Raw genomic sequence first — 18,945 nt, forward strand, 5'->3', positions numbered from 1 at the left:
ATCATTAGCAACAGAGCAGAAAATAAAATGTAGTGACTTTTACCATGTATCTTATTTGAAACAGATACTTTAACTGAAGACTGTTCTCAAATTAGAAGTACAAATCAATACACAAGACAGATTAGATTACTGCAGGGTCTGCCAACTTATGTCTCGGAGGAAAAGTAAAAATTTTTACCTTTACTAATAATAGTCATTTCTCATGAAGAAGCTAGGTTGGCCAAGCAGGTTTTCCAAAATTAAATGGGTTCAACCATGAGAGGAGACAGACCATGGTAAGACTAAAGGTTCTTCTCTAAATGACTGGAACATTTTCAGGGGGGACCATTTCAATGAAAATGGAAGAAAGTAAGAAATTAACCTGGGGGTGGGGGTGGGGGGTATTCCTGTTTCTTTTCACCTTTGCTATTTATGTAATCTTTCCCCTCATAGAAAAGACTCATGCAGAAGAAGAAAGAAAACATCTTTAAAAAGCAAAGTGCCAAAAATGTTTAAGTTCTAAATAGCTGAAAACAGTTTCATGAAACAAATATAAATAAATAAAACATAATCAGGGTTTGAGAAAAATGGTGACCCCTCTGCAGCTTTACTTATACGGAATCCAGTGATGTTTTCTAACAATGACACCGACTGCTCACATGAAAATCACCGACATCAGGGGCTTCCTTTCTCACTGGTGAGCCCTGTGGAGGGCCTTAATGGGAGTAACAGGAGGAAGGCGAGGATAGGGGGCCAGTTCCTTGGGTAGCAGTACTTGCAAAGCTTTATCCTGCAGCCTCTCCTTCCATCAGAGCACTAGCAGGGTGTCCTATGTTGTCAATCAACAACCCCCTCCCCCACCCCACCCCCGCCGCACCCCCAACCCTATATTTTTGCTTGATCTGTAAAAATGACACTTTCTTAGATATTTATTTTTTTTTACTTCTGTCAAATGAGGATAAAATCAGACAACTGGTTTAGAAGTGATTGTGAGAGAGACGGCAACTGGAGGCAAGAGACCCAGACAGCATAGTAAGTAATCTTTCTTTAGGAAACCAGACTATAAAAACCTAGGTGGACGGTGAATGACAGTACATTTGCTGCAAAGCAGAAGGCTCTGAAACACCGATACCTGCTTAAATTTGGAGCTTTGAAATGAAAACATACAAGGAAAAGTTTGAAGGCTAATGAAACATTTTCCAAAATACATCTGAAGAATTTCATAAAAGAGTTCACATTATTCTGATGCTCCACCTTACTGACAGCAGTTTTAAATTGAATAGATGGGGAAAAAAAAGTAATTTCATTGTTTAACGCCAACTGTTCAGTAACCAGAAGTAAGGAGGACACACATGTAAGGGATTGAGCTACGAAGGGTCACAGGCTCAAGCTTGTGTTCTCTTCCTGGCCTTGATGTTGTGCAAGATCCTCAACAAACGGCACTTCACACACCTCTTTCTCTGTCCCCTTAACCTTCTTGGCCATTTAGACTGTAAAGTACCACAGTGCTAAAGTGACAGCCATACTTCAGCATTTGTGCTCTATTTGCTGCCTTTCGTACTTTCTTCTAACGAGGCAAGGTTTTTAACAGTGAGTTGCATCTCTCTAAATCTTAGAGTCCTCCTTAGATTTCCATGTTTTAGTGGGGAAAAAAGTAACTAAAAAGGCTGAAAGACTTTACAAATAGTTATTTTGCATTAAAGTAAAAGTGGTAAATAATGCAAAAGCAGAATTCCAGCAGTGGTCATACTCTGGTTGAACTTAGTAATAGTTAGGAATATCAGCAAGGGTCTTGGAAAATGCCTGTGAGGTTTTCCTCCTTCAGTCCTATAAAACTTACATCCATGTTTCATTTCCTGTTCTCTGCATTCCAGTTCTTTGGTTTTTACATACATTTTTACACAACAAAGAAACGTAAGAGATGTCGTATTTCTTCTTTTTCCCCTTCCACTAAAAAATACCTTAAAATGGAGAGAAGGAAGGGGTTTTTGTTTACTTTGTAGTTAGGCCAGAACATGTTTCTTTGGCCTTTGGCTTGGGAGGTGCATCTTTAGGAAATAACAGGATTATCTTGTTCCTTTTCTTTGTGTTTTCCTTTGTAAGGTACTCCTCAGGCTTTACCTGATATTCCTTTTTTCTGCCTAGGGCTTTCTGCCCTTCTCACAGAGAGAGGAAAGGTGCTGATTTATTCCAGAATACTTATCAAACAGGCCCTAACCTAGGCATCAGTATGGTGAACCTGAACCAAAAAGCTATAGTGTTTACCTCAAAAAGGAGACATTAGCTGAAAGGTAATGAGGGATACCTCACTGCTAAAAGAAACTCACTTCTGTGACCTCACCTATCTATAAAGAAGCACAGCTAAGGGGTAGAGTGCCCTATAATGGATGGATGTATAGGAAGGACTACAGCATGGCTCAGGCTCTGACATGTCACTTTAATCAAACCTAACTTAAGGTGCTTAAATGCCTGCACAAATGTTGTTAGCATCATGGAACAGAGAGAAGAGGGTCTGAAAACAGAGGCTGCGGAAGGAGCTGTTAAGGAAAACAGCCAAGCCAAGGAATTCAAGGCAGGACACCAAGCTGGGTTAAGATCCTTCCCTACAAAGCTTTGTACCAGTCATGTCAACAGCTGTTAATTAAAAAAAAAATAAAAAATAAAAAAGAGAAAGGGGCAGTTGCTAAAATATAGGCCACTTCTGCAGCTAAGATCCGCTATAACGTAATGCTTTTCCTCTCTCTTTCAGTTTGATTTGCTAAATAAATGAATAATTGAACTGTGAAACATGGCAGAAGGCTATTAAAGCCTATTAGCTTGTTAAATGGGCTGACTGCTGGTGTGGTTCTAACCCCGTACAGTGAAAATCTATGTCATTCATATGGGACTGATGGATAACCAGTCCTTAGTGCTGCTGGAAGTCTCTGATGTGTGAGAAATTGGACAAACTTTCAATAAGCTTCCTTCTGCCGCTTCCTTCGCAGTCACAGCAACGCATTCCAGTTATACGCATATAGGTATCTGCTGCAGGGCTAAAGCTAGTCCAAAGGCAGAAACCAGTAAGGCAGCAACCCAAAGAGCTTCCTGTACTGCTGGTTATTAGCCTGGCTCTGGCCTGAGCTCTGCTTCCACATTCTGCTGCGAAAAGCTCTGGAGACCTGCTGCCAGACACGGCTTGTCCAGATCAAACAGAGAATAAGGTTCCCGCAAAGGCACCGACCGTGAATAAGTTTTGTCTCTGAGGGCTTTCTGCTGCTTGGTGTGAGTCCAGCAAAGCTTACCTTCCCATGCCACCGCTACCACTGAGTTGAGTTTTGAGGTCAATGAAGTAGAAGGAGCGTAATGGTAGAGCCGTGTGCTCCCCCTGGCACAGCTCTGGAGGTAGCGAGGCACGGGAGCCGTGCCTGGACTCAGGTTTGAAATCTCCTGCTTGACTTGGCTGCCGGTTAGAAGGTCCCCCTTTTCTTCCTTCCATCCCGAGGCCAAGGCAGGCAGAAAGCCAGTAGTGCTTCACAAAATCTGGATAATGCTTTGCCCTGGTAGGTAACAACTGGTTTAGTGCTTCATAAACTTCTGTACAGATTTAAAAGCAAATGCAAAATGAGATTAGTGAATAAAATAGCCTTTTTGTTTTTTCTGTAGGATTATTTCCTTTCTAGTTTCTTTAACCTGGGGAATTGCTCTTTGCCAGACACTCAACTCCAGTTCTCTACTGGGAGAATAATCCTCGTTCAGACTAAACTAAAAGTTTACTCTTTCTAGAGTGTGATAGAATCTCTGAGCCAGCAGAGGAGACCACACGACAGCTCTCCCCTTCCACCACCTACCACCAACACCCCGTGGCCTTATTGCAACAGACAAAGCTCTTGGGTCCCTATACAGTCAAGTTGATAAGAAGCCATCCAGATGTACATGCTGTTCCACAACTTTCCATTTGCCCTGCACTCCAAATATGTAACCTAGCTCTCCCTGGAGCCCCTTAGAATCCATAAACTGCCCATGGTATAGACAGCATCGTTTTACCTTTTTCTGGGTAGTATTTTGCATTCCACTGCAGTCTTTGAGAAGTCAGTGTGTAAAAAGCACGCAAACATAAACTGCTTACAGGGAAAATGGTGATAAATTCAAACAGAACACAGGTACAGATTTATGTGAGCCAAAAGCACCTTACAAAATATTAATTGAGCAAGAAGGAGACCCTTGTGAATAACAAAGGTTCTAGAAAAACTGAAAATCAAGAAGGAAGGCAGTTCACTCTGTGAAGTCAGCTAAAAAACTAGCAGTACAGCTTGTTTCATGCTAACCCCTCTGGTTTCCATTTCACATTCTTCTTGTTGATGTATGTCTGTGTACATACGTATAGACACATACACACATTGGTGAAGCAGCTGAGATGTTCCAGACCCAGCTGGACAATGTTTGTTTATCATTCTAATCTCTTGCACTGGCTAAACATTTGCCAATGGAAAAAAACGAGTAACGTGTCAGAGTGACACGTGTCAACAATACTTTGTAATCCCTAGCAGCAATATACCTTCTGTGGTAGATCTAAGGAACAAAAGGCACCAGAAAGGTTCTTTCTTGTCTTACATGAACTTTTTGCTTACCTGAGTTTGAAGAAACTGAGAAGAAATAAGAGCACAACTGCAGAAAGAGGAAGGTTTCAACTAAATTTGCAGCTCATTGGGGATCCTAATTGCCCTGGGGGCTGCTCTGTCCCTTCCTCTTGGCATCACTAATCAAATGGCTGCATGGGTCAAGGCTTGCATTCTGTGATTTGTAGCATGATATATTTGATAGCTACCCAGCACTGTACTGCTACAATGCTGTAAGATTTATGGCATCTACCACCATCTACAAGTTGCCCATTCATACCTCTCTCTTGCTTATGCCTTTCCTTTTTATTAGGATGCACTGGGCTTTTTCTTTCATTAGAGATGATATATTTTAACATCGGTGATAGTAGCAGGTAATTATATATTTCTTTCTTCCCCTCTCCTGGAACACAACTGCTTTGGGAGTTCGTTCCTTTGCCTGAAGTTGCAAGATTGAGTATGATTCACATTCTCAACATTTTGTTGGGGATATAAGCTGTGAATCTTACCCTGTACATGACAGAAATACAGATTTGCTGAGCCATAGAAACATCAGAGTAAATCAAAAGTTGCACCATTCCACCGGCCTATCGTATTGCTTTAGTCCCTTTACTTTGGTTCAAAGTTACTCCTTCATACTTTTAACTTAGAAGGCTAGCATATGTAGTAAGTTGCTGGAGAACACCTTACAGGAGGATAACGCAAGAGCATCCAACACTCTTGTGTTCATGCCAGTCATCTGTGTTCTACATCCCCTACAGCTCAGTTGCAAGCACTAAGTTTGCACTGTAGGTTAATGCAAGCATTCACCCAGCTAAGTTCAGCCTCTGCTAGCCACGTAGCTGTGGCAGACTGACTTCAGCTAGAAAACTTGCCCAGGAGGGTAAATAAATATTCAGGCAGCGAGCCCACACTGAGCTCCAGCCTGCCACAGCTACGTCGACAGCAGTATTTCACATGCCTAGCTGAAAGCTAGTGTCTTCGTCTGTGCGTTGGAGGCAGTCACGGCAGCATCGGTAACATTCTCGGGGATGTGTGGAGCACAGAACTTAGGGCAGCACGTGCATGACCCAAGGCAGGGCTCCCAGTTCCAGGAAACCACGCAACAGAGGTCTGTCCAGGTCAGAAAGAGTCACACATCTGCTCCACGCCTGCGGCACAGGTCAGAGAGCGGTACCGTGAAGGTGCCACCATCAAAGGCAGAGGCTCCATCATGACGTGCTGCAATCATTGCGTGCCTCACGAGGGGAACAGGAGGGCTCAAGGGGAACCACACCAAGGGCTTAACAAATAAGAGTCCTAAATGACTCTGGGTAGTGACTGTGCAGAGAGGGAGGTGGAAGCCCACAGTGAGATGTGGTGGTCTGATCTGGGCCCTCCCCACCTGGACTGAAAAAAAATTTACTTGAAATAAAGAAAAGGTTCCTACCTGCAAATGAGAGTGCCCATTACTATGAAAGACATTTGAGTTTGATGCCTAGCTTCTTAGTTGCTGGGGCTGAAAGTGCTGGACAATTTTCTGGTAAATTGCAGCCACATCTCTCTGCCCAGATGATCTGGGATGGAGCAAAACCTTGGTGAGACTCAGGAACCCCATTTATATCAGTTTTGAGTGCAGTTATAGTTAGCATAGATATGCTATCTTAAAAACCATAATAATATTAATAATAAAAATCTCTAAACTACTTACCAAAGAAAGTTTATGCCCATCTATGTGATCCTGTGCCATAACAGCTGAGGCTCTGCTCTGAGTCTTAATGAAGCTCATGTGACAGCAGTTATAAATGGGAACTGTGCAGAGCAAGTGACATAGTGTATCTGAGAAGGAGCTATAAAAAAATATGTTAATTCTGAAAATCAGATTCTTGGAAGGGAATTTGAATATGTTGATGAATCTCTACAGAAAGCAACATATTCCTTCCACAAAGACCTTGCTGTTGCCAAGAACCTCTTTTTACCCATCTTAAATGATTACTTTATATAAATGCAGAACTGGTATGTGTTTTTACAAAAGAAAGAAAATTCTCTCTTAGCAGTGTTCACATGCTCTCGGGGATGCAGAATCTTTAATCAGCCATTATGTTATACAGCTTTTCAGATGTCTCTATCTCCCAAATTCTGATGACTGAAACATATTTAGAACAAGAACAGCTATAATTGTAAAAACTTGTGCCTTTTTGAAAAGTCATGGCTAATGATAGTTTTTTAAAATGAGCTTCTCGGTACTCTGTATCCTCCAGAGGGCTGGTGGGAGGAAGGGATTGCATGCATTCCTGGTTGCTCCCTTTAGTTCCTCATTCTACTTCTAAAATCTTTTCTACACCTTTCTGAACAAACAGTTGAGGAAGGAAAAAAAAAAAAAAAACGAACCCACCCTAAACAAAACAAAAAAGACCCACTAGAGAACTGAAGTCCCTTGTGCATTCATCAGCTGCACCTTAACCCCTTCTCAAAAACAGTGTATTTTGGAAACTACTCATCCAAACAGTTTCTGAGAGCACGAGTTCTGTCCCTTTTTCTCTTCTGTTTTTACTCTGGTCTCTTTTCCTTACCTTGACTGACAAAAGAGAAATGGCTGAAAATTTTCCATCAAACATTTTTGTTTTCAAGAAATTCTAGCTAATCAGTTAAACTGATTTTTTTTCAAGAATGCGATATTACACAGGTTGGTTTGGTTTTATATGAGAATGGAATACCTTTTATTATTCATTTGAATGTCTTTCTAAAGCATTGCTCTAGTGTTTCATACTACCTACAGTTTGTGTTCTTCAGCTTCTGTTATCCCCCATGGGCTAGGACTCCTCACTGAACTACGTGTCTGGGCAATGGTCAAGACTATGGCATGCAACCACAGATTAAATTTATTCAGTATCAGCTGTAAAAAAATCACACCAATCTATTTCAAGATGGAAACAGAGCAGTTTTCATTCAAAATATTACATGGGTTATTTCCTGTGGTTTTCATTAGTACTCACAATCTCAACTTTCTCATTGTTCATATGCCAGCTGAGATGTAGTTGGTAACATTATTCAGTATGGATGCTGGGATATGTAGCCCAATTCATGTGATATGATTTTGGTTCTTACATGAGTACAAACTTTAAACACACTAAAGACCAATGACTAATAACTTTTAATGAAATAAAGCGCAGAACTAGTTGATGTAGTAGTTAAAATTATGGTAGCAGCTTATGTCTCTCTGTTCTAGGGCTTCCAAGTTTGCAGAATTGAATCAGGGTCAGTACTGTTGCCCCTAGAGACGTTACATTATACCATGCTGAGAAAGTTAAATATAAAACCATGAAAAATATCCAGAAACCAATACAAACTCCAACAACAATCTTGTTAATTTTTTAGTTGCTTTAGCAGCTAACATATTTCTGCCAGAAATGAAGCCTCCCCCGCTTTCTCCCCATGAAGACACTGATAATTAATGTCAGAGCGACACAGAGAACATGCATTTCTATTACCTAAAATATTTGACCAGAAATACTTCCTGCTCCTTTTTAACTCACTAAACATCAGAAGAAAAAAAATATATATTGAATGTCTTTCCTTCGTATTATTCAAATGAAGATGAAGAATAACATAAACTGCAAACACAGAGTGGGGAATAATCCCAGCATGTCAATTAAATTGACAGTGTATGGAAAAATGCTAGTGAATTCACTCTCTATTTCATTTTACAACCATTTCAGCTTGAATAGTGTATCTGGGAAAGCTTCTTATGTCTACAAGAGTTTTTTCCAGAAAAGAACATTTATTACAGTTGTCTTGGCAACGTGAGCTCTGTGGAAATCTAAATCAGAGCTTAAGAAGGTTTTGTTTTTAATCTCCGAAATAAAACAGAAGAAAAATAAGACAAACTAGGTGAGCAGAACTTTATGATCTGGTCTTGGTTAAACACATGAAATGAACAGATCCGTTACATGTTAAAGAATTCCACCGTGCTTCATGCTGAGGAAGCTCTGAGCAGAGTATGGTCTTAAGCAGGGGCTGGCAGCAACGCACCGAGGAAGATGCAAGCAAGCAGCGTGGAGCCCACATTAAAGCATCAAACAGGGTAACAGGCTTTAGAGGAACAGGACCCTTGACAAAGTCAGAAGGAATTCAGAATAGAACAGAGAAGACTGAAGGGACTGACAATTGTGTTTTTTTAAACCTTAAGCGTTGTTATAAAAAGCACAGCTATTAATGGTTCCACATGGCCATCAGGATCCCAGCCTTGAGAAGCAGTGCAGAGAAAGACTAAAAAATTCAGCTTAAACGGAGCAAGTTTTTAAGCTGTTAATTAATGTCTTTAAACAATGTAACAAGTTACCTAGAAAACCTCTCAATATCATTAATAATTTTAAAGTGCAGACTAAATAAGAGATATTATTTGTTCTTGTACAGTTGCAAAGAAATTGCTTCAGAGGTTTACAAAAATGTAAAATATTCTATCCTACCACTTTTTCTTTTTTTTTTTTTTTTTCTCCAATGTTTTTTACAGGGCTTCCTCTCATACCCTGGCTGAGCTGAGCACAAAGCTGGGTGCTCCCCGTGCTCCCATCCATGCGAGAGATGGTCCCAGACAGCCCCACCTGAGCAGGCACACAGCCTGCCCTAGAGAAGCCACTGCTGCTGCCGTCACTGCCCTCATATTCATTTTTTTCTCACATTTATTGAGAATTATGAACTTCAAATTGGGAATCAAAGTCTAACAACCTTTCTTCTGTTATTTTAACTAAAAGCCTTGTCTAGTGGCAGTTGCAAAGGGAGAGCAGAGATGTTGTGTGACCCCGAGGAAACAGCTCAGCCTTCAAGAGCTGCCCCTGCTGCTGTCACTGGTTGTGGTCCAACACCATCTACAAAACACAGGTTGTGAAATGCAAAGAGGTAGCTGAAACGCTTCCAGCTAAACAGCATGTAAACCTAATTTCAACAGGAGGCAGAGAGGAAAGTACTGAACTAGCCGAAGGACAAATTGACTAACCAGTGATTTCAGCCTGGATCCAGATTTCAAATAAACTTTGTTGGTGCTCTCCCGAGCCCCCAGCCACGGCACACCATGGAAAGATCTTGTTTTCTGTTCCTCTTTCTGAACCAAGCAGGAGCACATCTCCAGCTTGGCAGCAGGCTAGCAAGGCCGCATACATTGTTTCTTCAGTCAGCAATCACTAGTAAAATTACTCAAAAAAAATCAATTAAAACTCAGGTCCTAACACCAACCAGAAACCAGCCAGCTTGGACAGGGTAAATGACAGTTTTGTGATCTCATTGATGCTGTTACACTTCAAAATCAACTGTGAGATAAAAGGAACAAAACAGGGTAGACAAAAACTGAACTTATTTTAACTCGGTGCAAATTTCAAAAATTTCACTCACACTTTTTTCAGAACTTTTGTCCTTTCTTAACCTCATAAACTAATCTCATTATAACTGATGTTCTCAAAACACTCCCAAGGACATTGAAAGATGAAACTTAACATGGAAGAAGCACGTCTGGATAGAAATTGCTCAGTGTCCCAGTAAGACATTTCTTCTGTTCCACCTCAAACAAAGCCTCAAAAGCTTCTTAACTTGTTTCTGTAAAGGCAACAACAACAACAACAAAATATCGGTGTCTCCCTGCATTTTTCTTTATTGTTCTTTCTCCTTTACCACATGCAGGTGGTAGAGCAGTAGGGCAGCCATGTAATGCATACCTGTGACCTTGAAACTTGCTCTTGTCTTCATTTCAGACGTCGTGAGGGATGGTAACGCCAGCTACAGGAAACGTTCTGCATATCACAGATATGTTCTACGTATCACACCATAGTGCTGTGCAAAGAGAAAACTGCTCCCAGTACGTCCCGCTTGGCAGAACAAAGGCAGAGCATAAAGAAGCAGACGCCATAAGGGCACTCACTGATGCTCTGTAAGGCAACAAAGGGTTTCCTACTTGGAAATATTTTTTCAGGAAGCTGGCATACTTTAAGATCACCCACCAACATGGGTCTGACTGTTGTCTGCTCACTGGTTAAGTATTTGCCTTGAATAAACCTGTCAAATTTCATCTTGAGACAGCTGATGTCTTTCATTGCTCTGTGCTGCCCGCTACTTAAGTCTCGGTGGAACTTAAAACCTGTGAAGTATTTACCTTCAATGCATCCCAGTGAAACAACAACAACAAAAATCATTTTCCCTGTATTATTGATGGGTAACAGCGCCAAAAGGCACTTAAGGTTGTACCTAGGACCTCAGAAAAACTGGCAGAGTGAGACAAAGAGCTCCACTCTTCCAAACCTCAATCTGCCATGTAAAAGCTCACTGCATAAAAAGCTTTTTCACGCTTTTTCTTTTTTTTTCTCTTCTTTACTGTGCCAATTTACCATCTGCAAGTGACTCTTGATAGCAACAGTAAAAGAGCAGGAGAAATTAAACCCAAGGTACGTTGGAGCTTCTCGATATACAAGAACCTTCTGCCTTATTTCTATGGTAGGATGGTTTGCAGTGCCAGCAAAGCTTTTGTTGAACCAAACCGGTGTGAAGCAGGGATTTTGACTAGCTTCAGTACCTTATCCACTGTGATTCTGCACACCTATGGGATGATCCTATCTGGTTCCGAACAAGGAAGAGCAAATTGGCTACTTGTGGCTGGATCATGCAGGTATTCCTAAACAAGCTACAAGGCTTTGTTTTGTTTCTCATTTCAAAGGTGGAAGAGTGCACACTTAGATGACAGAAGAAAGAAGGAAAATAATGTATAACTTTTCGTTGGAGAAAACAGATGCTGAATTTTTACAATTGCCTGCAATAATGTGTTTTCAAAAGATTCTAGTCTAAAAGCTGCTCTTTCACTTGCCATATTGTCCTCAGAGACAAGTTTTGCTCATGTCAGGGTTGAGTGATCTCAATATCTGAAATGACAGCATGATGACAAGCACGGAAGAGAATGAGAAATAAAAGTATTGCTCTCTATTTCAACCTCTTTTCATTTGATTCTTCATGCTATGCTACTGTGGCTGAAAGCATTTTATTTCTGGTGCAGAACCTCTGGCTGGAGACTCAGAGCTGGTAGTTTTGAGAAAGAAAAAAAAATAGTGTTCAGTATTTTTCAGATTGGCAAGAGATACTTCTACTTTATTAATGGAATCCAGTGCAAACTTGTTGGAGGATTTTCCGAGCATAGGAGGATAGGGCAATTACCAAAAGAACTTTAACTTTCTTTACTCCAAACATTACTCTGGTTGTTAAAAAAAACAATGCAGAATATGTACACATTCTGGAGCATGAAAACAGCTGCAGACATATGAGACCAGACTGTATGCTGATGTTAAGGTTGTTAAGAAAGCAATGACTAGCTGTAAAAATATATAAGAAGGAAAGGTAGAGAAGAGACCAGCATGGGTCTCTCCATTTATTATGCCTCAATCAATATTTTTCTCTTTTAAAACCCATTTAAACAACACACTATAATATGTGACATAAAAAGTCAGGTCTTACAGCTAGAAAATGCCATTGGAAATGCTGATTCTTAGAAGCAGAAGGAGAATGAAGACTGTTAGTGACTCTTTGGGGTCAGTGCAAATTAGTTTTGTGATTAGTGTTTTCTATAGGTTTTGTGGTTTTATTAAGTGACAACTTAGCCTTGAAGGCATTCACAAAGTATAATGTAAAAGTATGATGCTATACTCCAGCTGGGGAAATAGATATTTAAGTGATTTCTCCATTCCTTCTTTTTCTGTTTTTTCCCTATGAAACTCTTTCCTTAGGTCCTAGAGTTTCTATAAACCTTACCGATAGCATTTCCAAGCATAGGCATATTAAGAGACATTTTTTAATTCTTTGCATCAGCTGATTGACCTCCTCTCCAAGTGACTGCTTTAAAAGCAGGGGCTATTTTCACCTAGAATGTAACATATTGTGGCCCAAAGTTTGGCTTTCATTTGTTTGCTCTGTCAACCGATGAAATGCTACATAACATTAAGTACTCTGAAAAAAAACCCACCCCTCTATTCCTGTATATATAAAACTAGATAGTCAGAACTAGAGAACAACTTCAGTGTAAATGACTGCTTTTCTCAGGTCTTCATCTGTAACTTATGAATGACAACATTCACTTTATTTCATAGTGACAGTAGTAAGACAAATTAATAGTAATGCATAGTTGAAGTATTTCAAGGATGAATCCATAGCAAAGACCACGAAGTGGCTATGTTGCTACTTTGCCATCACAGTAAGGTAACAGTAAAGGTGCAGTTAAATGTTGTAACGAAAAAATATGTCCTAAGTAATTTTTCATTATTGCTTGTCTATTGGGGAAAGTCACCATGAAATAAGAAATTTCTGTTATAAACTGATTTCAGACAGGAAACCTTAAATATCATCATTCTGGATGCTTCGATATTAGCATCTAATTATGCCACAAGACTTTCTCCCTTGATTTCAAAAGAATGCAGGATCACACCTACTGGGAATAATGTTTTCCTGTTAATTATACTATTTTTTTACATCACATGAAATGATGAATTAGAGGGCTTGTTAATGCTCTGTAAAACAACGGCATCTTTGAATGTGAAATGAACTCAAAATTAAAAATAAAATATTTAAATCTTAGCAGCATTCAAAACTTCTAATATATTCTAAATATATTGTAAACAAGGTAACATTTACCCCTGATGTTCTAACATATACTGTATGCTGATACATTCTAAATACAATTAAGACATATCTATAGTTCATAATGGGAAATTTTGCTCACCAGATATGTTTCTGCCTTGATAAAACCAGGTATGCTACTAAGCACAGAAACCTCTTATTAAAATACCGTTGGAATAACAATGTACACAAAAAACCATTAGCATCGGCGCTCCTCTCATTATAGCTAATGGCAAAACCTCATTGATTACAGCAGGAGCTCCTTTCAGTGCGCATTTCTGCTTACTTTTACTGCAGGCCAAATTATACCTCTGTAATCTCTGGAACCCTTAGTATTTTCCATTGCCACATCAACAGCTGCTAGCAAGCGCTCAGCCCTTTTTCAAGCACATGAGCCTCTGCCGATGCCCCCAGCCGCCTTGCTCCATGAGGTCACATCTGAAACACACACGTTCCGCTCTTGGAATCGTCATTTTTCTCCCATCTAAGAACTAATCTCAGCACAGATGTATATCCACTCACGTGAAAGAAGTATGTAATGCGGATATTTAGGTGTAAATCTCTCTGCGTAAACGAATTTTGGGGGTAGTAGATAAAATTCATAAAGATTAGCAACAGTTCCCTTCCAAAAGTGCAAATTTTTCCCCTTTTCATGGTCACTCGCTCAGGGAAGATACCCACAGTCTTATGGTTCATGCAATCAAACACAGCTCTGCACAAGACAGCATCCATTTTAAAAATTGTAATAGATCCAGGAATAATAAAAAAAAAAAAAGTAAAAAGATTTTAAAAATCACTGCCCTTACGGTGTTCCTGAATTGAAAAGCTCCTAAGCTTCCAAATAAACACATGCAATAAAGATTTACACAACTTTAGAGGGGAACTGCTTCACCCAAAGAGCCACCTGATGGACGGAGCCGTACACACCTACGCTGCTTCAGATCGCGGCCTGGGCCAACGGCCTGAAAGGAAGGGGTGAGGAGCTACCTACATACATAGGAAGTCGGGGGAAAAAATGCCTATAATGCTAATTATGTTCTAGGCTCTCACAAACTCTTGGCTGTGAAGATCAGGATTCCTGGTTTAGTTAGCCCTGCCAGAGGAAGGCACTGATTTTGGCAAATTCTGCCTGTCCTCGTGGGAGTTACTTTCTCCCTTTCTGTGCTAATGTCTCTGTACCCTTTTCAGTTGTTATCCTGAGCAAAACACCCAAAATTTTGCCTTCTGCTGGCACTTCAGCTTCTTCTGTTTCTCTGTTGATGAAGACGACAGCAAGTTCGTTATTGCAATGAAATTATAAAGTGTATGGTCCTTCTTCCGCCCATGCCATCTGTGGACGTAGGTCATCATTTAGAAACGATGCCAGCTGGAGATGCCGAAGGTACCGTTAACCAAAGCGGGGGAAAACTCAAAGCAGCTGCAAAACACAACCATAAAGATACATTCGTTATTATTATTCAGTCTCTTTTAATAAGGTACACATTCCATGTGCCAAGCCAGAACAAGTAATAGCAACAAACTCCAGCTACCTTGGAAAGAATCTGTTATAATTAACAAACATAGTCACAGCTTTACCAACAAAGTCTGCCATGACAACATACGTCGTACAAAGATTTTTTTTTACATTGCAAAGATAAAAAGTTGAAGCTATTATCAGATTGACAGGGCTGCTGACACAGAGTATGCAGGCAGTTACTGTAGGACATTGATGGATATATTTCTCACATAGGGTATGTAAACACAATAGATGATATTCTTTTTGATGCTTACACGTGATTCCCGTAAGCATTACTATTAACTGCGCAGAGCAGCACGTAAACTTCTCCGATGCAGTTTGCAAAGGGCTGGGCTCATAACGTTTTGTTGTTATTAAGGAATATAATTCACAGAAATTCCTATTTACCTGCCTTGTTTGCTTCCTGTTCCATTATTAGGTGTTTCTGCAGAACCTAGAAAACCGTGCTCAGTTATCTGCTGTCTCATTGAAATAAGAGCAAGAATCCCTGGGGACACATGTTAGAGGAAGGCCACCTGTGGAGCTCCCAAGGCCACAGGGACGTACCAATGCCAGCACGTACTGACACAGATGTGTAAGGAACTGGTAAAAGGAGAATTCTGTTACCAGAAGCAAAGTGGGATGAAAGTTGATCACAGCAGCAGTTTTCCTGTCAGAAACGTTGCTTTGAGAAATGGTTTATGAGATAAATGCACATCAGTTCCTGACACAAAAAAAATAATTGAAGAACTAAATTACTAAAACAATGAAAGAACTAAACTACTAAAATGACGGTTAATGTCTGGTTGCACAAGGGAATGGGCACTTTCATTTTTAAGGTGTTCTAGTGTTTGATGTTATTTCATTACACTGGTTGCAGAAGTGTTAACCTGAGGATGGCTATACTGGATGAGAGCAGTAGCCATACTCCCTGGAGAGCATCCTCCCTCCCGTAAGGGCTGTGGAAGTGGGTGCAGATGGAAGAGCCCTGCCAGACAGGGGCTTCCTTCCCCATGTGTTTCTGGCCAAGAACAAATCATTGAAGAGCTTATTTGGAGGTGTGTGCAGTTCACATTCCGCAATCATTGGCGGGCTCCTGCTCCAAAGATCCATTTGCAAAACCAAGCATGCTCTCCAACCCCATAAATCCTGGAGCAATGAATACATAGATGTAACTTTTTTGTGTGTATGAAAAAAATATTTTTCTTCTGTTTGCTTGAAACACAAAAATACCTTAGGATGGCTCTTACCTCTTTTTTTGAGACATGGGATGATTTATTTCTATTCACCTTCTCCACATCGTTCATAAATTCAGGACACTCAGTATTCCCCTACAGATTTCTTTTGTCCGTTTTGAGTCTCCATAGATACACACCTCTGATCACCCTTATTAGAAGTAGAAAATTTTTAGATATCCTTTGATGTGGCTGAGGGCCTCTGACAAGGCACACAGTGCTGTAGGCTGCCTTCCATGTATCTGTACAGTACATGTTTTCTATTTTACTTCCTTATTTACCTTTTTAGCCACAATAAACTTTGCACTGACTGCTCAAAAACTGCTTGGAGAGGTGGTGATAGCTAATAAAGAGCCTACACACACGGTGAAACTGTTAGCTATTAATCACCTTAGCTACATACATATTTATTTTCCTTTTTCTATTATGTTGCTTTGCATTTGGCATCCTACAACTCCCTGTAGTTGGCTTTTGATCCTATCAAGTCAAATAACGTTGGTCACCCCACTTTTTCCTCTCTTACAGATAAGATAGGAGTAGGCTCCTGGCAACCTCCTTGTGGTGGAAAATGAAGCACTTAGTCCTCCCCTTCGTTTTCTGTTATTTAGCTCTTAAACTCATCCCAGGGTTACTAAACTGCCCTTACAGACCTCAAAAAGGACCTTCGTGGATGCTTTCTGGAAACCCTGATTAGACCTAATACATAGCATCCTGACCTCGGGAGGTCTTTGGCAGCCTTACAAACACGGAAGTGTGAGGTATTGACACCCCTTCTACAAAGGTTCTCTCCTCTCTTCCCCTGGTATATTATAGCTACCTGAGTGCCTACTAACTGTATTCTTTATTGCAGCTTCTACTAATTTGCCTAACATGCCAGTCAGACTTACAGTCACTCTGCAGTTATCCCTGCATCCAAGTTGTAGACATCCCAGCCTCTGTGCCCTGGTAACATTTTGAGGGGCAGGTAACATACCACATAACTACATCAGCAATTTCATATGTAATGTCTTCTCGAACATGACATAAGTATTCTCAGATCCTGGCACTTTTTACTAGAGACCGGCCATTTTCTGTAAAAAAAACCCTCTTTTATGCCTTCTTCAGATTAAGGTTTCTCCAATTCATGCCTGGGGGATTGTGTGGGTTTTGTTTTCTCTGTGTGTGTATTTTTGTTTCTTAAAAAAAAAAAAAAAAAGTACTGCTGAAAAACTTCTTTGATCACCTTCTCCCCAAATAATGATTCAACCAATACCTTTAGCTTTTCAGCAACAGCTTTTATATTCCCTGACTGCTCCTTTTATATCTGGATCAACAGCCTTCTCCAAACAACTCTCTCAAAATCTTCCTAGGGTCTGATGTGATAAAACCATATCTTGTTACTAGTTTTCATGTCTCTACCAGGATGCTCCAGTTTTATCTTTAACTAGCAAAAGGTTAGGCTTATTCATGGTTGATTGCTTGGAACTAATTTCTACTCTAAAGATGACTTTAAAAAAAAAATAATTTCTTAATTGCCTCCTTTACACTGCTGTGCAACCATGTTGGCTTTTGAAGGTCATTAAATAAAATAAAATAAAATGCTATTTCAGTGGATTTGTTTCAATGTTCCTACTCTATAAAGAACAGCATTTCTTTTAAGCATCTCTGCTACCATTAGATCTTGCCCTAGTACATCTCACTTCAAAATAGTAAGTCACAGCATAGTATAGAATGCCTGCATTATCCTCATCAAGCCATTTATATGAACTGTCATAATATGGCATGAAATAATGCATTGTTTTATTTCTAACACATGAAACACTTTTTTTATTATTACGTGACACAGGTTGACATCTCTTATCTGATTTGTGATACAAATGAACACCAAATATAATGAAACCATTTAATACTACGAAGAAGAAGAACAGATAAGCATTCAGGGTACTAATTAGAGGAGCAGCTATTTTCTGGATACGTCTCTCAGCCTGGAATCATTTTTCTAGGATATTGAAAACAGATGCTCTTTTAATTAGAAGCAGAAAATCTGAGTTTCAGCTAGCAACACCCAAGAGCACGCTTGACTGTACTGGAGATAAACCACAAACTTTACATGAGTTCTACCACCTTCTGTTACGTAATTGTCTACTGATGTATACATCTGCTGGATGGCATCAGAGTGGTCAGAATGGGCATCTCCGTGTGGCTGTGACAGCCTCCCCTTCACAGGGGAGGGACTATGGTCAATAAAATTGCATGAACTGTTCTTTAACATCAGTGTCAAGACCTGTAGCTTTTTAAACAGATCCTGGATTCGATCCCCAGTGCTCTCTATATGCAATTTAGTTGGCTGTTGCCGTCTATGACTATATATAGAACCAGATTTATTACTATGGGTGTGTTACCAAGACAGCAGATCCAGCCTGTTAGAAGGAAAAATATTAATTCCATTGAGTTCAAAAACATCTCCTGTAGTCTGCTTATCCTTCTCTCTCTTTTATAGCCATGACAGCAGTGATAGATGCCTAAAAAATACCTAAGCCAGAATAAATCTCCACAGAGAACACAAAATGAAGTGTGACCTCTCAAAAACTCTAGTTTTACTACAACAAAAATACAATAGCACCACGTTGCAAATGACTACTTCATACACACACAGAGAAACCAAAGCCATATGATCAGCACAGGTCATTCCATGTCTAAATGTGGACAGCAAGAACGAGAAGGGAAAAGCACAGCCTTGTTTACAATACTGTCTCTTGAGGTTCGGGCAACCATCCCGAAAATAATAGCCAGCAAGTCACAACCAAAAGCCTGGCCTGGATTTAAACTCCTTTCAGCTCTACATAAGGTAAACGTTAAGTATAAGGTTTTTATTCCTTTGCAGCGCAGGGCTGTCCGTGGCACCACAATTACCACAATTCTTATCTCCTACACCCTTCTGATTGCCCCAAGTTGCACCTGTTCACCAAGCGTTTCTAAAGGCAGAGATATCCTGACGTTTTAATTTTGCCCTGGTCAAAGGCCCAGTCGGAAGCTGAGA

At 40.1% G+C, this 18,945-nt stretch overlaps 2 long non-coding RNA genes across 2 annotated transcripts in view; one reads left to right on the forward strand and one right to left on the reverse strand.

The window, feature by feature from the left end:
* Window positions 1-14,840, reverse strand: part of LOC308070015 — a 31,393-nt gene extending 16,553 nt beyond the window's left edge. Inside the window, exons 1-2 of the long non-coding RNA XR_013930592.1 lie at window positions 6,265-14,840; window positions 1-6,130 (exon numbers count right to left, since the gene is read on the reverse strand). The exon at window positions 1-6,130 is cut by the window's left edge and continues 16,553 nt beyond it. This is a non-coding gene — a long non-coding RNA (uncharacterized lncRNA). The remainder of the gene's footprint in view (window positions 6,131-6,264) is intronic.
* Window positions 1-14,846, forward strand: part of LOC308070014 — a 42,588-nt gene extending 27,742 nt beyond the window's left edge. The window contains exon 2 of the long non-coding RNA XR_013930591.1: window positions 1-14,846. This exon is cut by the window's left edge and continues 21,982 nt beyond it. This is a non-coding gene — a long non-coding RNA (uncharacterized lncRNA).
* Window positions 14,847-18,945: the final 4,099 nt, after the last annotated feature.

The sequence above is a fragment of the Falco punctatus genome (assembly GCF_963210335.1).
Source record: "Falco punctatus genome assembly, chromosome: 9".
Classification (NCBI taxonomy): Eukaryota; Metazoa; Chordata; class Aves; order Falconiformes; family Falconidae; genus Falco; species Falco punctatus.